General features: G+C 38.4%; 1 protein-coding gene and 2 non-coding genes across 4 annotated transcripts in view; 2 read left to right on the forward strand and 1 right to left on the reverse strand.

Moving 5' to 3' along the window:
* The window catches only part of LOC114244563 (UNC93-like protein), a 103,323-nt gene that overhangs the window by 22,260 nt on the left and 57,786 nt on the right, over positions 1-23,277 (reverse strand). The window lies entirely within an intron of this gene.
* TRNAI-AAU (transfer RNA isoleucine (anticodon AAU)) lies at positions 5,929-6,002 on the forward strand. The gene has a single exon. It is a non-coding gene; the product is annotated as a tRNA-Ile (tRNA).
* Positions 6,960-7,033, forward strand: TRNAI-AAU (transfer RNA isoleucine (anticodon AAU)). Its single transcript has one exon. It is a non-coding gene; the product is annotated as a tRNA-Ile (tRNA).

Here is a 23,277-nt window from a genome sequence, read left to right on the forward strand (position 1 = left end):
CTAGACCCCCGCTCGCGATTCTGCCTGCTGTAGCACTATACAGCCCGAGCGGGTTCTTTTCCTTTTCCCCGCCGATTGCCGTTTTCACGGCATAGGCATTCCCCCCCCCCCGCTCCTTGCTGTCCTGCAGCACAGGGGGGTTACAAATCCTATCCGGGGCCTCGCCTTTCGGCGAGTCCAACAAAAGTCCCGGGGCCGCCCCCCCCGGGCAAGAAGACCGAAAAATGGAAGAAGATTGTGCTAGTGATATTGTCGGGTTCCTCCGGGATAGGTACCCGTCAATTAGGGCCGAGTACCTAGAGTTTAGGGCCGCCCGTGGCAATCCCTCCCCCCCCGCGTCCGTCGCCGCGTACTTCAAACGTGCCTCGGAGGCACGCCGCGCGCCCCCCGCCGCCGCGTCAAGTTCGAGCGCACGTTCCGACGTAGCGACTCACGAAGCGCCTAACGCTACCCCCACCCCCGCGCCCGCGTCGACTACGTCATCGCGCGTTTCGTCCGTCGCGACCTCGATCGTTTCGAGTTCAGGCTCCGATACCGAATCGGAGATGGATTTCGAATCCGCGTCAAGCCCTCAGCCTGGAACTTCGGATGGGTTCCAAACCGTAACGCGCGGTAAAAAGCGTACTCGCGCCGTGGAGTCCCGGAGCTCCACGACGAAGCAGACTAAATCCGCGACCGCCTCCCGCCCGCAGGTAGTCGTGACACCGGAGTCGGACTCCGCTCGCCGTGTAACCCCACCGCCGCGTCCCAAACCCGCGCCCGCTCCTAAAGTAGCTACCCCGCCCCCGCTGATTCTTCAGGAAAAAACTGCGTGGAACCGCGTTTCCCAGGCCCTTCAGGCAAATAAAATTAATTATACCCATGCGCGTAACGTCGCGCATGGGATTCAGATAAAGGTCGCAACGCCGGGCGACCATAGGGCCCTCTCTTCATACCTCCGAAAGGAGAACATAGGTTTTCACACCTATGCTCTTCAGGAGGACCGCGAGCTCCGCGTAGTAATACGCGGAGTCCCAAAAGAGCTAGATATCGAGTACATTAAGGAGGATCTGACCGCTCAGTCCCTCCCGCTAGTTAGTGTGCACCGGATGCACAGTGGGCGGGGCAAACAGCCCTACAACATGATTCTAGTAGCGCTAGAACCCACCCCGGAGGCCAAAAAGAAGATCGCATGTCTCACGACAATTTGCGGCCTATCCGGGATCTCAATTGAAGCCCCCCATAGACGTGGCACTCCCGGGCAGTGCTACAGATGCCAGCTTTACGGCCACTCAGCTCGTAATTGCCACGCGCGCCCCCGCTGCGTAAAGTGCCTCGGCGACCACGCCACACTAGATTGCTCGCGTGTTAGGGAAACCGCGACCGAACCTCCAAGCTGTGTCCTATGCCTTAAGCAAGGGCACCCCGCGAACTACCGTGGATGTCCTAGGGCTCCGCGAAAACGTCCGACCCACCCAGCCCCCCGAACCGTCGGCCCAAAGACTTCGGCGCCTTCAGTGCCGAAACCCGCCTTCGTGCCGGCTGCAGTTCCCACGGTGTCGGCGTGGAAAAAACCGCTGCCGTATACGAAGGCGGGAACGGAAACCGCACCCCCGCCCCCGCTCGTGACACGCCCCGCGCCCCAGCCCCTGCTCGCACCTCGCCCCGCGCCCGCGTTCCGTCCCCCGCAACCCTCTGCCGTCAACGACTTCGCGCTCGTGCGTGACTTCGTCACCGCAGTCAACTTCGACCGTCTGCGATCGTTCGCAGACGCGATACGTAGGTCGGTAACCCCCGAACAGCGGCTCGCGGCCGCTTTCGATCACATGGACGTCTACGAGTCCGTGTCGCGTACGTTATAAAATCTTTACCGATAATCAATGGCGCAAAAAGGTAGAGAAAAACCGTATTCCCTTACGTTAGCATTCTATAATGCTAACGGACTCGCGCGGCAACGCGATCAAATTTTTGAATTCCTCCGCGATAATCTTGTAGATATTCTATTAGTGCAGGAAACCTGTCTGAAGCCCTCGCGTCGCGACCCGAAAGTCGCGAACTACGTCATGGTTAGGAATGACAGACTCACCGCCTCCAAAGGCGGGACTGCCATTTACTATAGACGGGCCCTGCACGTTGTCCCTCTCGATACTCCCTCGCTCTTACATATCGAGGCGTCAGTGTGCCGTATCTCGCTGACGGGACACCAGCCGATCGTCATCGCATCCGTTTATCTCCCCCCGGACAAGCCCCTTCTGAGCAGTGACATCGAGTCACTGTTCGGCATGGGAGACTCTGTCATCCTGGCAGGCGATCTAAATTGCCACCACACTAGGTGGAACTGCCATCGTACAAACGTCAACGGTAGGCGTCTCGACGCGTTTATAGACGACCTCACCTTTGAAATAGTCGGTCCCCCAACTCCAACATGTTATCCGTATAACATCGCGCTCCGTCCGAGCACTATAGACCTGGCATTGCTTAGGAACGTAACTCTGCGCTTGCGTTCCATCGAAGCAATGTCAGAGCTCGACTCAGACCACCGACCTGTCGTTATGCAGCTCGGTCGCCCTCACAACCCAGTCACTGTTACGAGGACCATGGTGGATTGGAATAAGCTGGGCACGTGCCTAGCCGACGCCGCTCCGCCAATCCTCCCTTGCGGCCCGGATTCGAATCCATCCCCCGAGGACACCGTCGAATCCATAAACATCATTACCGATCACATCTCTTCCGCGATCATTAGATCTTCAAAAGAAGTCGATGTGGAGGACAGCTTCCACCGCATCAGACTGTCCCCCGATCTTAGGAATCTCTTAAGAGTTAGGAACGCGGCAATCCGGGCCTACGATCGTCTTCCCACGCATTCAAACCGGATTCGGATGCGTCGTCTACAACGCGAAGTCCACTCCCGCTTAAGCAAAGCGCGTAACGATAATTGGCATAGTTATCTAGAACAACTCGCGCCCTCCCACCAAGCATACTGGCGACTAGCTAGGACTCTCAAATCCGAAACTACCGCTACTATGCCTCCCCTCATACGCCCTTCAGGCCAACCACCGGCATTCGATGACGATGACAAGGCTGAGCTGCTGGCCGATGCACTGCAAGAGCAGTGCACCACCAGCACTCAACACGCGGACCCCGAACACACCGAGTTAGTCGACAGGGAGGTCGAGCGCAGAGCTTCCCTGCCGCCCTCGGACGCGTTACCCCCCATTACCACTAACGAAGTTAGAGACGCGATCCACAACCTCCAACCTAGGAAGGCACCCGGCTCCGACGGCATCCACAACCGCGCGCTAAAATTTTTGCCAGTCCAACTGATAGCAATGTTGGCTACAATTTTAAATGCCGCTATGACGCACTGCATCTTTCCCGCGGTGTGGAAAGAAGCGGATGTTATCGGTATACATAAGCCGGGCAAACCGACAAACGAAACTTCTAGTTACCGTCCGATTAGTCTCCTCTCGACGATAGGAAAAATTTACGAACGGCTCCTTAGGAAACGCCTCTGGGATTTTGTTACCGCGAACAAAATTCTCATTGACGAACAGTTCGGATTCCGCTCTAAACACTCGTGCGTACAACAAGTGCACCGCCTCACGGAGCACATTCTGATAGGACTAAATAGGCGTAAACAAATCCCGACCGGCGCCCTCTTCTTCGACATCGCGAAGGCGTTCGACAAAGTCTGGCACAACGGTTTAATTTATAAACTGTACAACATGGGAGTGCCAGACAGACTCGTGCTCATCATACGAGACTTCTTGTCGAACCGTTCGTTTCGATATCGAGTAGAGGGAACTCGTTCTCGTCCCCGTCAACTGACCGCCGGAGTCCCGCAAGGCTCCGCGCTCTCCCCGTTATTATTTAGTTTGTATATCAATGATATACCCCGGTCTCCGGAGACCCATCTAGCGCTCTTCGCCGATGACACGGCTATCTACTACTCGTGTAGGAAGATGTCGCTGCTTCATCGGCGACTCCAGATCGCAGTAGCCACCATGGGACAGTGGTTCCGGAAGTGGCGAATAGACATCAACCCCACGAAAAGCGCAGCGGTGCTCTTCAAAAGGGGTCGCCCTCCGAACATCACTTCGAGCATCCCACTCCGTAGTAGGCGTGCAAACACCTCCGCCGTTAGTCCCATCACTCTCTTTGGCCAGCCCATTCCGTGGGTCTCGAAGGTCAAATATCTAGGCGTCACCCTCGACAGAGGGATGACATTCCGTCCCCATATAAAAACGGTACGCGACCGCGCCGCGTTTATTCTAGGACGACTCTATCCAATGCTTTGTAGTCGAAGCAAACTGTCCCTCCGCAATAAGGTAACTCTCTACAAAACTTGTATACGCCCCGTCATGACGTATGCAAGCGTAGTGTTCGCTCACGCAGCCCGCACCAACTTGAAATCCCTTCAGGTTATTCAATCACGATTCTGCAGGATAGCCGTCGGAGCGCCTTGGTTCCTTAGGAATGTGGATCTCCACGACGACCTGGAGCTCGACTCTTTTAGTAAGTATCTACAGTCGGCATCGCTGCGCCATTTTGAGAAGGCGGCACGACATGAGAACCCTCTCATCGTAGCCGCTGGAAATTACATACCCGACCCAGTAGACCGAATGGTAAACCGTCGACGTCGCCCAAAGCACGTCATTACGGATCCTCCTGATCCATTAACGGTGCTTTTAGGCACCACAAGCACCGGTCACCGTCCTCGTCGAACCCGTCGCTTGCGACGAAGGGCTCGACGAGCGAACTAACCCATAGACACAGCCCACTGAGTTTCTCGCCGGATCTTCTCAGTGGGTCGCGTTTCCGATCCGGTGGTAGATTCTGCGAAGCACTGCTCTTGCTAGGGTCAGTGTTAGCAACTCTCCGGTTGAGCCCCGCGAGCTCACCTACTAACGTTAGGGTGAAGCTGAAATAGCCTCTCAAGGCTATCAGCATAGGTAGGAAAAAAAAAAAAAAAAAAATCGCCTACATTTGCCGTTAGGGGCGCTGTTGCAACTGCATACAAAATTAGATTCACTTTTACGCTGTCGAGAACGTTTAAAATCTCGCACTAAATAATAATTAATGTATCGCATTTCATTTCATATTGAAATTCTTTCCTTATTATTTTCTACTAAAACATCCCTTAAGCTATTTTTCGTGTTCAAGTTTATTTGCTGAGAGCAAGATGACACTCTAGAAAAATAAAATCGAATACTAAGAGAAAAACAGTTATGTTAAATTTTATTAATTTGAAAACACAATAGAAACGTCAATAATGCTTATCTTAATGAGACCGAAATCGAAATTTACTTGTTGACCCGTTTCTCTCAGATAATTCTATTGATTACAATCATATTTTTTTGATTTTTAGTTGATAGTTAAAAAAACAGTCAAAATCTTGTTTTTGAGCTTTTGATGTATATTACTTACTAAATACACTAACAAATAGTTCGTTATTAAAAAAATATGAGCTGTTCCAAATATTACAAAATTCTACTGCAGTTTTATCACATCCATTTTATACTTGACTCTTTGAGTATTTACATTTAATAATAAAATCTAGGTATGGTTTTAAAATGAAATAAATTAATTTTCAGTAGGTTAGCGGTTCGTGTTATATACATTTATTTAATTTTTAAGAAAACTACCCACAGCTACGTAAATTGCAAAATATTACACATTAATTTTTACATCCTGAAAATAAGACATTTCTGTGGTTCTTAATATGTTTACTAAGTACATGAAACTTTACGTATGTTTAAAACAGATAAGTATACATAATTTAAAAACCGAATTATATCTTATAATAATTAAAAAAAATACCCTGTATAGCGTATGTAACCAATTTCTATTGCTATAATACTACTAAAAGGGGCAATTTGAATCAGATTTTCTTTAATTCAGATGACCATTTTTTTGTTTAAGGTTAAGTTTTTGAATTCCCTTAACATCGGCCTATTAGCTCAGTTGGTTAGAGCGTCGTGCTAATAACGCGAAGGTCGTGAGTTCGATCCTCACATGGGCCATCCCGTGTAACGGTATCTTTTTAGTCTAGTTTTTGGATGTTGTACAACTTGTATGTTAATTAAATTTAAAATTTTAAGCTCGGCCTTGCTGAGCTGAGATCATACTATATGTAGCTAGCTGAATAATTAAAATACAATCTACTACTAAACTACTCACACACCATCAATTGTACATTGAACTATACTTTATCAAAACCATCTCTAAAACAAGAACTGTGCCAAGCTTCAAGTCAATCGCACGGTTTATTTGCGGAAGCATAAGTTAAGGATAAATAAATATTTAAATTTTTTTGTATATTTTAGAGTTGAAAATATTTCTATCGCCATCTGTATTCCAGTGTTGGAATTACAGGATCCAGTCATGTTGGTATTCACCAAAATGAGAAAAGGGATTCGTTTTCCCCCGTATGGCGGAATCAATGGTGCCATATGTATGGATGGCATGTGTATAGATGGCAGCATTGATTCAGAATTAGGTAATTTAATTTTTGGGAACCTTAATGGAAATAAAACTTTTTAGTATTAATAAAGATGCATAAAAACAATGAAAATGTCAGTTTTTTACATGATACCAAAAGTCAATTTGGGGTGAAATCGCATTTACAATACAAAGTCACTTTGGAACTAAACTTAGGATTTTTATAGCAGCTTAAAGAAAAACCAAAAAAAAAAAATGTGTTTTCGTGTTCTGGTACATTTTTTTTCTCAAAAGGAAAACCCTCAAACCTATAAAAAAACTCGAATCACTTAGACCTTCTGTAATTTGTTGTGAAATCAAAATAGATGTCGCGCTTTCAGATGTTCCTAGAAAAGGATGCAGAGCTAAGGTTATCTGAAAGGGAATAAATAGATGGAACGTTCGCTAGATGTCATGAAATCCAACAATGCGTTGCGGTTGGAGCATGCGCACTAGAATTTTCTCCCCATTACATCATGTTCTTCGTCCTTCAAAGTACCGGCCCATTAGCTCAGTTGGTTAGAGCGTCGTGCTAATAACGCGAAGGTCGTGAGTTCAATCCTCACATGGGCCATCCCGTGTAACGGTATCTTTTTACCTCTATTACGAACGTTAATACTGTTTTACAACAAAAAAAAAAAAGAATTACCCAGTTAAGCATGAACGCTAATTCCGCATGTAACTCACAAATCCTTAACGTAAAAACTTGCTGGCTGTATTATTGTACTAAAGTAAATGAAAGCAAATCAAAATATGTTCAATACGGATGTTTAATTTGACCTTATAGGCTCTAAAGGTGTACGTAGCTGCTCTGTTTACCAACTAATTACATATTTGGCGGTTACATTGTGAAACTTAATGACCTAATAATAAAACCCAAACAAACTTCTAACAATTGAAAATTTATTAATCAATCTTGAGAAGCTTCTATATAAAAACACTGAGGTACTAATTAATTTTGTTATTATGATTTCAGTGGTAATAAATCGTCGCAACTATACATCTGGGTCACGGACTGACTTATCATTGTAACATAATTTTATCGAGGCACGGAACGGCAGATCATCTGATTGGCTTGAAATGAAAACGGAGATAGATACCAAGCGTTCCACTATTTTATTAGAATTCATAGATATAAAAGTGATAATGTGCGTACTGAAAATTATAATAATATAATCGATATATATTATAAATTATACTGCAGCTTTGCATTATTTCTGCCGCAATGTATTTTCTGGTTTTGTTTGAAAGGATAGTAAAATCATGTATTTATTAAGTTGAAGTTAAGTTATTTATTACTTGATTTTATTTGAATACTGTATAAACTATTATTATAAATGTATGTACATATATATTTACACTTTTTTATGGTATGTATATATTTTTGTGTATGTATTTGTAATTTAATATATACCTACTTCTATGCACCTACCATTTATTTTGCACTATCTTTGGTTGATTGGTAGTGCCTTAGCCATTAAATCCGCCAATGTAAATTTTACATGAAGTGTAATCTATATATATAAAAATGAAACCCGTTTTCCGTTGTCACGACATAACATGAAAACGGCTTGACCGATTTGGCTAATTTTGGTCTTGAATTATTTGTGGAAGTCCAGAGAAGGTTTAAAAGGTATAAAAATATGAAAATTCTCGGAATTAAATAAAAATAACAATTTTGTTTTCCCTTTGACGTGTCCCCCGTCGGACGGATTCCTTTTGTCTATACTAATATTATAAAGAGGAAAGATTTGTTTGTTTGTTTGTTTCGAATAGGCTCCGAAACTACTGGACCGATTTGAAAAATTCTTTTTCCATTAGAAGCCGACATTGTCCCTGATGAACATAGGCTACTTTTTTTATTTTTTTTTTTATTTTTTTTTTTTGTTTCGTGTGTGTTTTAATGTTTCCGAAGCGAAGCGAGGGCGGGTCGCTAGTAAATAAATAAAAACATATCTAATGAAATTGAAACTCGACCTTTTCCGTCAGATTAGCCAGATGGCTGTTGGACAGCAGCAAGAATGGTTGTAAACTTATCTATCCTGTCTCCTATCCTAATGAAACATAAAAAGCACGAAAGTGAAAAAGCACGTGAAAAAAGTGATTCACTACGTTTCACAATTAAGTTTCATAAAAAGTTTCAGTCGTTAGTTTGTAACGAATCGGAATTAAATCGAATAATAAGCTTCCATAAGTGCATAAATGTAATAATAATATAAAGCAATTAAAAAAATATATATGTATACGCCAATTTTACTTTACAAAGCATTTAAGAAATAGAAAAAAAATATATGTGAATCTTTGAAAAAAAATATTACAATACATAATTTAAACTTTTCCATACGAAGCTTAGGTTCCGTGTACTATGATTTAAATTAAGTTGGCGAAGACTTTTGCTCAACAGAAAACTAAAGCATCAATATTATTTTCTAGCGCTTAAACTAGAGAATGTCATTAAAAATGAATCAGTGACTTGGGCGTAAAAATATAACAAACAGAGAGAGATTTTCTTATTCAGAATATTGTTGAAACAACCTAAATTATTATGAAGAATCGACGGATATCGTCGATTGCCTCATAAAAAGGAAATATATGATGACCGAGCTTTGCTTGTTTTTTTTTTTGATAACGCCATCTTGTTGTGTCTTTAAAGCGGTTAGTTGCCCTCAATTAAAAAAAAATAGTATTATTATTCGCCGATAGATGTCGGGAAGAGTTGATTATTGAAAACACGAATAAAACAAAATTTTCTGAACACAAATCGTAGCTAGATAGATTTATCGCCCCCGAAATCCCCTGTATACTAAATTGTATGAAAATCGTTGGAGCCGTTTCCGAGATAAGATTATATATATATTAATATACAAGAATTGCTCGTTTAAAGGTATAAGATGTAAATAAATATACGTCTCAATTATTTTAAATTAATTAATGAAATCGTATAATACTTATCACATTTCTTAAGCACAATAATTTCGTGTCCAAAAACAATATGTATTAATAGTTATTTTATAGTTATATTTATTTATATTGGCGAACTCTAAAATCATTCAAGTTTTCTCATTAAAACCACACACGTCATGGCTTGTTCTAGTTTTTGCATTCTTTGTATTAGCGGATTCAGTCGGACCGGTCTCCTAGACTGACAGATATATTTCCGCGATACGATCATGATAAATAATGTTAAATAAATTGTACCGGCATTCTTCAGTACAAGTTCTTCACATACTTAATATTGACAGTGAACGATAATCTTAACTCAGAAATAGATAGTTATTTAGCTTTTATTTAACGTATTGTCAAATATAATTTATCCACGATAGATTTATTTAAAAACTAGCTGACCCGGCAGACTTCGTAGTGCCTCAATCGATAAATAAAAGACGTAAAATTTTGTATAAAATAAACTTAAAACAAACAAAAAGAATCCGTCCGACGCGGGACACATCAAAGGAAAAACAAAATTGTTTTTCATATATCATTTTCATATTTATTTACCTTTTAAACCTTCTCTGGACTTCCACAAATAATTCAAGACCAAAATTAGTCAAATCGGTCCAGCCGTTCTCGAGTTTTAGCGAGACTAACGAACAGCAATTCATTTTTATATATATAGATTAATTGTAACTGTATTTAGCATACCTAACAGGAAAGGAGCATTTTAAGACAGGAACGAGTTTCGCAGTATTGGGATTATCGAATTTCATCCACGCTCGATCAATTTGCACGAAAGCACGTACCAAAAAAAATCAACGGGCTCTTTGAAAACCAACAGGCCGAAAGTAAATAATTACGGAGTAACTGCAGTGTTGCCAACGAGATTCTTGACCCCGAGTGTTGCCAGCATACGTTATAGCCAATTTTAGCGTAAAGGTACACTACCTGCGTACTCGGATTTACTTGTATAAATTTAAATGACAAAATTGTTTTTTTTTTGTTTCGTCATAAACACGACATCTTACAATTGTGTGATGATATCACTATGTAGTTGTTTGATTTAGAGCGCAGAATTTACGGCACTGAATAAAATTAAAACAACTAGAGGTCCCCTGGTAGTCGAAATTCGACTATAACTAATGGAAATTAAAAGTTTGTACACTATTATGATTCTATTGTCAAGGACTATTATACTTCTTTAATTACAGATTTCGTCAAGACTACACTTTAGATAAATATTAATAAAGAGAAAACAATATTTAATCTATTCTCAATTTGACAGACTATAACTGACAGACTACAAAGAAAAGTTTGACAATAAACAAATAGTATGCATGCGTGTGTGTGTCAAATACATGGTAGTGTGTGTAATGTTTTATTTATTGATTTAATGTATCTATTATGCATTATTTAAAAAAAAATATTAGCATTGTGCACTTCTTCTCTATAATCTCTATATGTGTGAAAAATTTCATACTCCTCCGTCCGCGCAATTTTCGTAAAAAGGGATACAAAGTTTTAGCTTCACGTATTAATATATAGATAACGTTCTGTATGTTTTCCGCGAGATTCGTTTTGACAGAATTGTCTTCAGTGCGGAAATTTCCAAGAACAAAGTTCTATGAACAAAGGATAAACTCACCCGCAATGTTACAATGTTTTATTTGATTAGTTTAAGCGTTTAATATTCAAAGCTCAGTGAATGTAACGGACGGGTGCGTGTACATAAGTAATTGGCGAGGATCGTGCGGAATTTGAAATAAGCTTATCCCGCACGACATCGCAATACCATTGATACATGATGACAATTAAAGAAGGCGGCGAGCGGCGGCTGTTTGCGATTAATACCGGCGCAAGCCGGACCATCCTGTTCTAAGCGGTTCCTAAATGAAGGCGTTGATCCCTCAACATGTGTCGCAATTGCAAACGCAAAGTATCTTGGGAGAGGTCGTGTATTTCGCTAGCCCAACACGTAAAAGAAGATTCTAGTACATCTTTAAACTGCCATTCGTATTGCAACGATGCGTTGTCAAAGTGAATAAAAACCGAGCGTGCTCAAAAATTTATCAAATAAAAACTGTAAAATCAAACAACGTATGTTGAACGATATGAGATCATTTTGTTTTTGTTATTCTTAAAGGCTCTTCCTGTTGTCGGTGAAACAGAAAAAAAAAAATATATCTACACGATTACATTTACGTTGACTTCCAGTCATAGAATATCGACTATTGAGTAACGTTTATGAATATCGGTAGCAATGGATCTGTTGCTGAATTTACGAACTTCGTTGTCAGGTTTCTCGTGTAAAACGGTGGCGGAGTTCATCTGCAGCGATGATTATACATTGCGTATTGGTGAAATATAAATTTGCTAAAACAACAAATAAACATATGTAGTTGTCTCCATTGTGAAATCAATACTATTTTCAAATTTGTATAAAGGAAGTTTGTTATTCCTTTTTGGAGTTTGCGACAAAAAAAAAACGTGATTTGTAGATTTTACACAATAAAACGGAATAAGAAAACTTTGACAGCCACACACAATAGCTTTTTGTTGTAGGGAATTCAAGATACGAAATATCAAGGTCGTGCAGTCTCGCGCCAGCACCGTATTGTGAACGATCAGCTAGCACGGAAACTTTGGAAACAACCGTCTTCGCAATTTGTTAGTAAATAGCACGAGCTTAACCTTAAGGTCAAATACCTTTCTTTCATTCACAGTAATGAAAGCGCACTTAGCTAATCGAATCATAACTTTCAAATGAACGTAATCAAGATTTGAACAATATGTTCAACAAACATTTGGTTTTTTTTTTCGATAAATAACCAACGACATGTATTGTAACTTTTATTTTGTACAAGAAATCGAAAATTTTAATGAAGCCAACATTCGACAATCGAAGTTCACGATCTTTTAATAAATATTATTGTTGAATTACTGGCGAGCTATAAATAGCGTATCTTAATTTATCGAATAATAAACTAAAGTTTTTTTTACATTGGAAATAAAAAAACTCAAAAACAAGTCTTAAAAAATATGGAAGCAAACAGTGGATGTATTTGGTTGCGTAAAACTGTAGTTTCACAAATGTGATCAGATTGAGAACAACTTAGAAACTGGCGCTAGTCTTTATCTATTCAAATGCTGATTGAATTGGATAAACGTATTTTGATGTAATCAAATCACAGAACGTAATAAAGCGGAATTTCTCCTGATAAGTATTTCATTATTATTTATACATACAAACAGAATCTTTTTTTAGACTGAGATTTTGTCTTTGTGAAAACGTATTAATTCATTATGATAATAATAAAAAAGAACAAATTCTTCTCAATTCGGAGTAAGTAGGTAGGTAATAAATTAATCCTTAGAAATGTTTTTTTTTTTTTTTTTTTAAATGTTTTTTTTTTTTTTGAGTCGTCGTGGCCTAACGGATATGACGTCCGGTGCATTCGTGTTGAGCGATGCATCGGTGTTCGAATCCCACAGGCGGGTACCAATTTTTCTAATGAAATACGTACTCAACAAATGTTCACGATTGATTTCCACGGTGAAGGAATAACATCGTGTAATAAAAATGAAATCCGCAAAATTATAATTTGCGTAATTACTGGTGGTAGGACCTCTTGTGAGTCCGCACGGGTAGGTACCACCACCCTGCCTATTTCTGCCGTGAAGCAGTAATGCGTTTCGGTTTGAAGGGTGGGGCAGCCGTTGTAACTATAATTGAGACCTTAGAACTTATATCTGAAGGTGGGTGGCGCATTTACGTTGTAGATGTCTATGGGCTCCAGTAACCACTTAACATCAGGTGGGCTGTGAGCTCGTCCACTCACCTAAGCAATAAAAAAAAAATTTAAAAAAAACTTGAATTGTGCGTTACCTTCCTTATTGCAATTCAAATGATCGACTAAAATATCGCACTCACTCATGGCATAGAGGAGCATTCCAAGCTGTTTCACAGCAAAAAGCTTAATAAAAACCGTCAAATTTTAAAGGCTTAACAATTGCGTCTTAAACTGCCACACCCTCAAACGTGTTGGCATCTACGTTTGCATCATCCTAAGCCTCGAATTAACAGCTTGCAAAAGCCAAACAGTCAATTTAATAAAAATAAAAAACAATATTTATTGCAGTGTTTGTGTTCTAAAAGCGTCTCGAGTATTCGTATCGAACAACGCGACAGAAATCCCTCAGGCTGATAGAAAAAAAAATCTTGCGTAATTACCGGTAGTGGGGCGTGTTGTGAATCCATCCACAAGCAATCTATTTTTGTCTCAAAGCAGTTGTGCGTTCAGGTTTGACAGCGATTATATCAGTCTAAGAGAGACTTGGACCTCGTGTCTCAAGTTGGGTGGCTGAATTCTTGTTCTGAGGTCTACGGGCTCCGGTAACCACAACCTCACATTACAATAAGCATTTCTACCTACCCATCGAGCGATGGCCAAACCCCAGTGATTACCAATTTTAATACTATATCATATCTTCAGGATTCATCCCGATTTACTGGTGGTAGGATCTCTTGTGAGTCTGCACGGATAGGTACCACCACCCTGTCTATTTCTGCCGTGAAGCAGTAACGCGTTTCGGGTAGAAAGGGTGGGATAGCCGTTATAACTATACTGAGACCTTAGAAATTATATCTCAAGGTGGGTGGCGTATTTACGATGTACATGCCTACGAGCTCCAGTAACCACTTAACACCAGGTGGGCTGCGAGCTAGTCCACCAATCTAAGCAATAAATGAATAAAAAATATATGATTTAGATGAACATTAACGCTATTAATAACTTTATGACTGCACTTACCCGAACCGGCCGTAAGTCCAGAAAGCAACGGAACCATAGACTCGTGTCGAGTGATTTCAATAAAATGTACATTGAACAAACTAATCAGATGTGTATTCTATTGAATGCAGTCGTGACTTGGTCGCTGCGTGTGGAAATCACGTCGAATATAAGAAACGATCAGCGTTTTGGGTAACCTTGGCGCTTTTCTACATGTCCGCACGACATTTTGCAATGCAAGTAAGCACGTACATACGTTTTTGTCTACACTCGAATCAGTGTCTAACCGTTTTATACGATCAGAGTGTTATTTTATATCGCTTATATAAGTAGGCAAATTCATGACCCGATTTGAGACAAGCGGTAGTCAACTTTTGTAATCACAATGCTTTCCGGCAGAAAAAAGCAACGCAGTAATAGTGCAAACCTTGTTGTCTCATTTAAAAATAATAAAAACCACTGACGAAGGCAAATAAAAATAATAATGAGGAGGTTTCTCACTCTGGAGCCTTAAATAACGGTGGATTGTCTTGTAGACATGGATACCAGCGGCAATATATTTCTTGTATGTTATTTTTTTAAATAATGTAAATTTAATCTGATATTAATAAATTTACTCTAAATATTATAATAATAAAATTTGTTTTTATTACACGAGCAGTATATTAGCAATTAGCTGTTATTTTACCATACTTTTACTTAACCCAATCAAAAGCTGACCATAATTGCTACACTTTTATTAATTAGTTACAAAGATATAAGTGACAGTTTTAATTTAATTTGATGGTGAGTATGATGATCCGTTTTATTATGATTTAATTTATTACCAAGACCTGATTTTGATTTAAAACGCTGTGAACATATATATTAATTATATATTGATCAATTTTAACCATGTACATATTTCAAATTATCTTTTCACAAGATCTTAAATTGGGAATTGCAATTTTGTTTATTAATACTGTTAACAAACCTTCAGCGTACTTATTTAATTTAGAACCAGGCAACTTTTATTGTTCTAGAGTGCTGCGTATAGTCTATAAAACTTGACCGAGTAAAACTTTATAACGTGTGACGTCATTTGGGGCTAATATAACGAGTTAACTATTCACTAAATTAGTGTCACTAAAACAAAACGATAAGCTACATGTGACTTAAGCTACACATGAATGAGATAATGCGTTGTAATTAGTATTGTATGTAGTAGAATTATAAACACTAGAGGTCCCGTAGTAGTTGAAATTCGACTATAATTAATTAGAATTGTAAGTTTGTACACTATTATGATTGTATTTATACTTCTATAATCACAAATTTCGCCAAGACTACACTATAAAAAATATTAACAACGACAAACAATATTTAATCTATTCTCAATTTGACAACAGACGTCAAGAACAAAAGTTTGACAATAAATAGAATGCATACGTGTGTGCGTCAAATACATGGTATGTAGTGTGTGTAATGTTTTCTTTACTGATATAATGTATATTTTATGCATTATTTAAAAAAAAAATTAGCATTGTGCACTTCTTCTCTATATTTTCTATAAGTGTGAGAAATTTCATACTCCGCCATCCGCGCGAAATTTTCGAAAAAAGGGATATTAACTTTTTGCTTCACGTATTAATATATAGATTTTCATATCCTACTTATTGAATGAAAATTAGATATATATATATATCAATAAAATAAATTTTCGTTGTCATTGTCGAGAAATAAATTAGTCAGTAAAACTAGTCAACATTTTTTTTTCTTTTTCAATATAACAATTCATAGGGAAAGAATGAAACGGAAGAAATTTACATCCTGAAGCGTCAATCATTATAGTGGTACCTATAGAAATTCGATCATTGAGCGTACACTAGTAATCTTTAATATTTTATAATTAATTATTTATATATATCGATAGATAATAATCATTTTAATGAAATTATTAATTTTATAGCTACACTTTAGATTGTTTTATTGTTAGTGTCTGGTTGCCTATGATTCGGAAAATCACTCGTTAGGCTAGTGATAATTGTAAAAGAAGCTTAAATACCAAACAAAAATTATAATTTTCACACACGTCACGGATGACCTCGGCAACTGAGCGTTACCGTGTCGGCAACCATGAAAATGTTTTCTGAAAAGCTTTACGCTTGACTCCTAATCGGATGATTACGACTGTTAAGTCAGTACAACGTTCTCGAGTTTGTGTGGTAATAATAATAATGTGTTGGCGTGACAACGTAAAATAGTAAAATTTCATTCATCATTCATAATTACATTTATGAAAACTCTTTAATTAATTTATTTATTAAGTACAGGGGGAAGTGATCGTCTGAAGAAAACATGGATGGAGTGTGTGAATGACGATCTGACGAATGAAAAATAAAAACTCGCTGTGCCAACCCTACATAGTGGGTTAAGGGTGGTAACAAAGATTTTCATTATTATTATTTTACGTATCTATTCGCCGGTAGCCTAATGCGCGGACGGGAAAACTTTGTGATTTATAACAGATGTTTAAAATTTTTATTGAGTTATATCTGCGATGTCATGTGAACGTAATATTATCTTTTTTTTTTATTGTTTTTCTTGCATAGGTGTATGAGCTCATGGCTCTTCTAGTGTGAACGCATGATTGCTTTGCGGTAGAAATAAGCAGGCAGTACCTGCCTAATACTACCACCAGTATAGGACAGTATAAAAACATTCAAGCATTGTTCTCAAAACCAAATAAATTTGTAAGACAAAATATATAAACACATGATTTTGCAATAAAACTGTTTTGTATCCTGTCTGCAAATTATGAAGTCTTAAGGAAATACCGAATTAATTGTTTTACCTAATTTTCTTGTTTTGAATGTTAAGCTAAAAAACTTAAAATTAAACTGGTTTATAGGTACTTTATTTGAAAGACATTAAACAAGATATTTTGCAAATTAAAATTCGGTATTTTCCACATTATAATGCTTTGAATAATAAAAAATTTCGTTTATTATTATCCTGTCAAAATTTCAACCATATGGTTATACGATGGTGATACGATAAACTTTAAAATTTTTAATAACAAAATATTTTGTTATTAAAAATTTTAAAGTTTACGTAATATTAGTTCGTTGTATTTTATTATTGTTTATTCTAATGTTTTCTAAGTCTCGACTCAATTGCGCTCGATTTTCAGAAAGAAATCCCCTTATTTTATAAATTTACTCTGTAGGATGCTCAGTCTCTCGTCTATTTATAGAATAAGCACTTTCTTAGGTCTAATTTTATGGGTCTCGAGCGAAGTGGACTCGGAGGACTAGTATTTCTAGTTTCTTAACTTATGATCTAAGTTACTAAGATAGTCATAGTTCGAGATAAGATGGTGCCGTTTCTTTATTGATGAATAAGTTTAAAATATTTCAATTTATCAACAGGTATACCAGTAGATCCGTAATTGGAATAATTGAAATAAATCGAATATAACATTACTTCGATTTCCGGTATTTTTTAACAACCTAAATTGTCAGAGCACCAAAATATCAACAAGAACATTCACCACGATGAGACATTTTAAAATATTGAACCTGCGTTGCTTGCCTTTTAATTGTATTATTGCAACAGCTATCCTAAATTTCGGAAAAACACGCCCAATTGCTTCTACGGCAATACATACATAGTTATGATTGTTATGTACTTACTAGTGCGGTGACATGAATAACTTGAAATTTTACCTCTCAGTGTACATAAATAGATAGATCGTAATATTATTACCACAAGATTCGCAAAGAATAACGGCTCATAAAAACTGTTTGTTACGCCAACAACGCGTCAATGAAAGTGACAGTCGACCACCAAACTTCTAATTGGCGAAAGTCATCGACTCGACATAATATTTGCTGTCCGATTTTAATATTCGATCTCCTAGTCCAGTGATTCTCAACCACTGTTCCGCGGCACTTTTGTGTGCCGCCAAATTTCAAAAGTGTGCCGCCAAATTTGCGAATATATAATAATGTTAATATTATTGAATTATATCATTTTAAAAGAAAAATATTTTAAACATGAATATAAATATAAATAAATAGTTTATTGCGTATATTAAAATTTTTTGATAAACTATTTATGCAGTGTGTTGTAGTAAGTAAATAATTTTTGAAGTGAAAACTTCTTTAGAATCGTTGTGATTTCAAACCGGATGCAACGGAAAAAACGACAGGTAAGAGACACAAATACAAAAATGTGTAGGATGAAGCCAGCAAAGAATGAGACAGAAATATACATACTATTTAATACAGCGCCATCTGTGAGATTTTTTAATACTAACGTGTGTATGAAAGCTCTTGTAGTGAATTTTAATTTAGGATTATACGTGAAATTAAAATATCAATTCACAGAGGGCGCTACCTTACAATTATTTACTAATGACAAAATTTTACATATACTTAAGACGTTTAGGATAATTGTATTTTAATTTTGGAAGGTTTCACTTCTACCACGTGTGAATTGCACACATTTTGTTTTTTATCTTTTTTTTGTGTGCCGCCAAATTTTGAAATCGTTAAATATGTGCCGCAACAAAAAAAAAGTTGAGAATCACTGTCCTAGTCACATGAAAATTAGTCATTTTACGTTATTATTATGTATTTATATATATGAAATGAAACGTTCGACGTCGCCCAAAACACGTCATTACGGATCCTCCCGATCCATTAACGGTGCTTTTAGGTACCACAAGCACCGGTCACCGTCCTCGTCGAACCCGTCGCTTGCGACGAAGGGCTCGACGAGCGAATTAACCCAGAGACACAGTCCAGTGAGTTTCTCGCCGGATCTTTTCAGTGGCTTCCGATCCGGTGGTAGATTCTGAGAAGCACTGTTCTTGCTAGGGCCAGTATTAGCAACACTATGGTTTGAGCCCCGTGAGCTCAGCTACACGTTAGGGTGAAGCTGAAATAGCCTCTCAAGGCTATCAGCACAGGCAGGAAAAAAAATGAAACGAGTATTTGGGGCGTTAACGAAACATGTCCTTCTTCAAACGAGGCCTGTGGAGAGTACTTAACGGTAGGCAGCAGGTTGGCTCTGCCCCTGCCATTGCTGACGTCCATGGGCGAAGGTAACCACTTACCATCAGGTGGGCCATATGCTTATCTACCTACAAGGGATATAAAAAAAAAAAGCCCTACTAAGATACTCATTGCGTCCAGATATTGAAGACGAAACATCTGATTTATTTATTCTGACTCACCGGCGCCCAAATTATTGAAGCGAGTGTTACTATATAGAAAGTTTCTTCAAAAATAACCGAAGCTCAGTGATTTTATCTCGTCGAGTTAGAATTCGACATAGACACTAACCCACTGAGTTCAGTGAAATACTGCTCTTGCAAATATAAGCAACTATCTCAGGTTAAAAGTCCGTGAGTTCGCCTATCAAACCGGTGAAACTGGTATAGCCCCCTAGGGCTAGCAGTTAGCTAGCAGTTAGCTTTAGTGTGTAAAAAAAGAAGGTTATTTTGACTAAGCCAGACATGATAATTTATGAGCGGTAGTATTGTACATTGTATTGTACATAGAGAAGTCGTCGTGGCCTAAAGGATAAGACGTCCGGTGCATTCGTATCGAGCGATGCACTGGTGTTCGAATCTCGCTGGCGGGTACCAATTTTTCTAATGAAATACGTACTCAACAAATGTTCACGATTGACTTCCACGGTGAAGGAATAACATCGTGCAATAAAAATCAAACCCGCAAAATTATAATTTGCGTAATTACTGGTGGTAGGACCACTTGTGAGTCCGCACGGGTAGGTACCACCGCCCCGCCTATTTCTGCCGTGAAGCAGTAATGCGTTTCGGTTTGAAGGGTGGGGCAGCCGTTGTGACTATACTGAGACCTTAGAACTATATCTCAAGGTGTGTGGCGCATTTACGTTGTAGATGTCTATGGGCTCCAGTAACCACTTAACACCAGGTGGGCTATGAGCTCGTCCATACATCTAAGCAATAAAAAAAAAAAAACATTATCTAATACCCCAAAATGAAAAACTAATCTACAAATTCCCCAAATAAAACACAAATTACGTACAATAAACATGTTCATGATGTATTCGTGGTTGTTCTACATTAACTTTGAAAATTGCTGTTTGAAACTACTACTACTAATAACTTGAAAATTACTATTTCATTAAAATCCTTTTATTTTTTTTTCGTATTGACGTCGATAAAAGAACACGAATACATTTTATTTATGTTTGGTGACGTCATTGTGACGTTTAAAATTATTACATACACATTTTGTGCATACATATTAGTACAAATGTTCGTGGAAGTAGATCAATTAATTTTTCGAGCGATTTTAATACATGCTTCTAAAATAATTTTGTTGAAATCGTTCATAATTACAAATTCGGTTGTATTCCATGAGTTTGAAGGAAGTATGTATATAATTCGATCGGTGTTTTGATATGATACGTAATAAGATTTATGCTAATAATCAAACTGGTACGTCATGATTGACGTTGTGCGGTTGCTTTTTTTTGTCATTTGTTTTTTGCGGTAGGCAGTGGCTTGGCTCTGCCCCTGGCATTGCTGAAGTCCATGGGCGACGGTAACCACTCACCATCAGGTGGGCCGTATGCTCGTCTACCTACAAGGGCAATAAAAAAAATCGCCGGTCTTCCGCCTTCCTTTGGGGATGGCGGGCGGAGCATGTCGGAATCGAACCGACTAAAACCTCCTGTCGCTCAACAACCAACGTCCAAACCTCGTATGAGACAAAACTCATGAAAAGGCAAAGGGGGGAAAGTGAAGCGTTTAGTTTATTTCTCCCATCACCCTCCCCTCATGCGGTGGCATAGATATTTATATGTTGCGGCCCAAAAACATGTCAACGTGAATGCCACTACCGGCCTTGACATGTCAGGATGATGTCTCGATTGCATCATGTATCGTGTAACTCTCTTCGACACTTTCGCAGCAGAAATTTGTGAAACTAAATACTGCATATTTCAATAGAGCATATTGTGATCTTTAGATAAGTAAATCTGGGTCGCGGCCCCCTGTACTTAATGTTTAATATTTTTTACAAGTTTTCTTAAAGTGACTGACGCGTCATCTAACATACAATGATGGCACTTTGGAAGAAATATTTCCTTTGAAACTGTACAATATTTTAACGTTCGACGACACACGGCACGGACAAACAATAAAAAAACAAAAACATAAATTTTATGAAGTATTAGAATTTTAATAACCAAGATAAAACACATGTCATTGAATTACATGTGATATGTCGCGGCACGTTTATTTCTGTCGAAGTTAAATTTAAATGGTAGTATTTATGAAGTCAACATTGTCTCGTAAAGGAAAATGTACTTTAATTAACACTTATTAATACCAAATTTGGCATTCTTGAACCGGTAATGCTAGGTTCAGAGGTCGAACTCGAATGTCTTATACAATATCTGAACGGCTTTCATGTTTCTTTATATCAAGCTACTGAATAAATACTTGTATCTCTTTTAAATTTTAAACTGGCCAACTACATTGATATACGTAATTAATAATAAGTTCGTACGTATCAAGCATATCTATACTAATATATAAATCTACAGTGGTTTTTACGGATGTGCCGTTATAACTATTGAACCATGCGTCCGATTGACTCGAAACTTGGTATCCATGTAGAATATATATGTACTTAATGGATAGGCTAATATTTACATGAGTGTTAGACTCCCTAATAATAATGACAATAAATAATAATTTTAATTTTAAATGAAGAAACGGGCGAGTACGGCTAGTTTATAATAAGCCTTAAAAGAAAAACGGCTCCTATACGAACAGAGACACGACTAAGTAATTTTGCTACATCACAACTCGCGGCCTCTAGTTGCAACACCAGTGAAAATCTACCTGGAAACGATTCAATGGGAAGTTTTATTAATAGGAAATTACCCCACCCGCCGTATTCACCTAACATAGCATTTCTGATTTTCAACTATTCCGTTCGATGGCAAATGTCCTAGCTGAGCAGCGCTTTAATTCTTATGAAGAAGCTAAAAAATGGATCGATACTTGGATAGCTTCAAAAGACGTGGTTTTTCCGACGCCGAATTAATATCCTTCCAGAAAGATGAGAGAAAGTAGTCGCTAGTGATGGACAATACTTTGAATGAAATGTCTTTGTTACTTATAATTTAATTTAATCTTTTATTTTGTAAAAGAAAGAGCGAGAACTTATTCAAGGTCCTAGTAAATGTTTGTCCTCCGGGTGAGCCGTGCCGTTAGCAATAGTTCGAATTGAGTCTAATGAACGAGAACAATTCACAATTTAATGCGTAAGTTAATTGTCAAGGATAAACCAATGTAAATACAATGCAGATAGTATAAAAATGAATTACTTTCATGTAAATGAACGTAAAATATTAATATGATTACTGGAAACTCATTGAACGAAGCCTAAACAAACATGGCGTCACACCTCCATTGTTAGTCGCTATTCGCAATGAACTCACCAGCTAATGTTAGCAAATAGAATCGCCTATCTTAATGAACGTGTTACAAAGAGTATTATGAAAAGGAAATATTAAACAAGTAAGTATGAGCTGCGGAATGCCGACAGGTACATTTCGATTTTTCTTCGGAGATTACTCCGGAGAGTCTTTATTTCAAGAACTAAGCAATTTGTCATGCGCATTGAAGTTATTAAAATAAAATAATGCAGGTAAGCATAGCCTTGGCCGATAATGTTAACAATGTAAATACTCGTACATTACAATGACAGTAAATGAGGTCTAGAAAATGTGCTTTCCATACATATACTATAACTTGAAAGTTATGAGTGATTGAAAGGTGATTTTTTATGATTCAAATAATATATATAATAATAATAATTCAAATAATATAATATAATTCGTCGATAATAGTACGCATTGAATTAACTTTAATAAATACGACGCCACTGTTTGGCATCTTATAATAAAGTAGTAACGTCAAACATAAACCAAACATCGAAATCAACTATGAGGATAGTAATTATTCATCCTATAAAATATATCTGGAAACACTCATATTAAAACAGTTAAATATCGCAAAACGGTGGAAGAAAAATAAAAATAT

This window comes from Bombyx mandarina, chromosome 01, assembly GCF_030267445.1.
Source record: "Bombyx mandarina strain Sakado chromosome 01, ASM3026744v2".
NCBI classification, from domain to species: domain Eukaryota; kingdom Metazoa; phylum Arthropoda; class Insecta; order Lepidoptera; family Bombycidae; genus Bombyx; species Bombyx mandarina.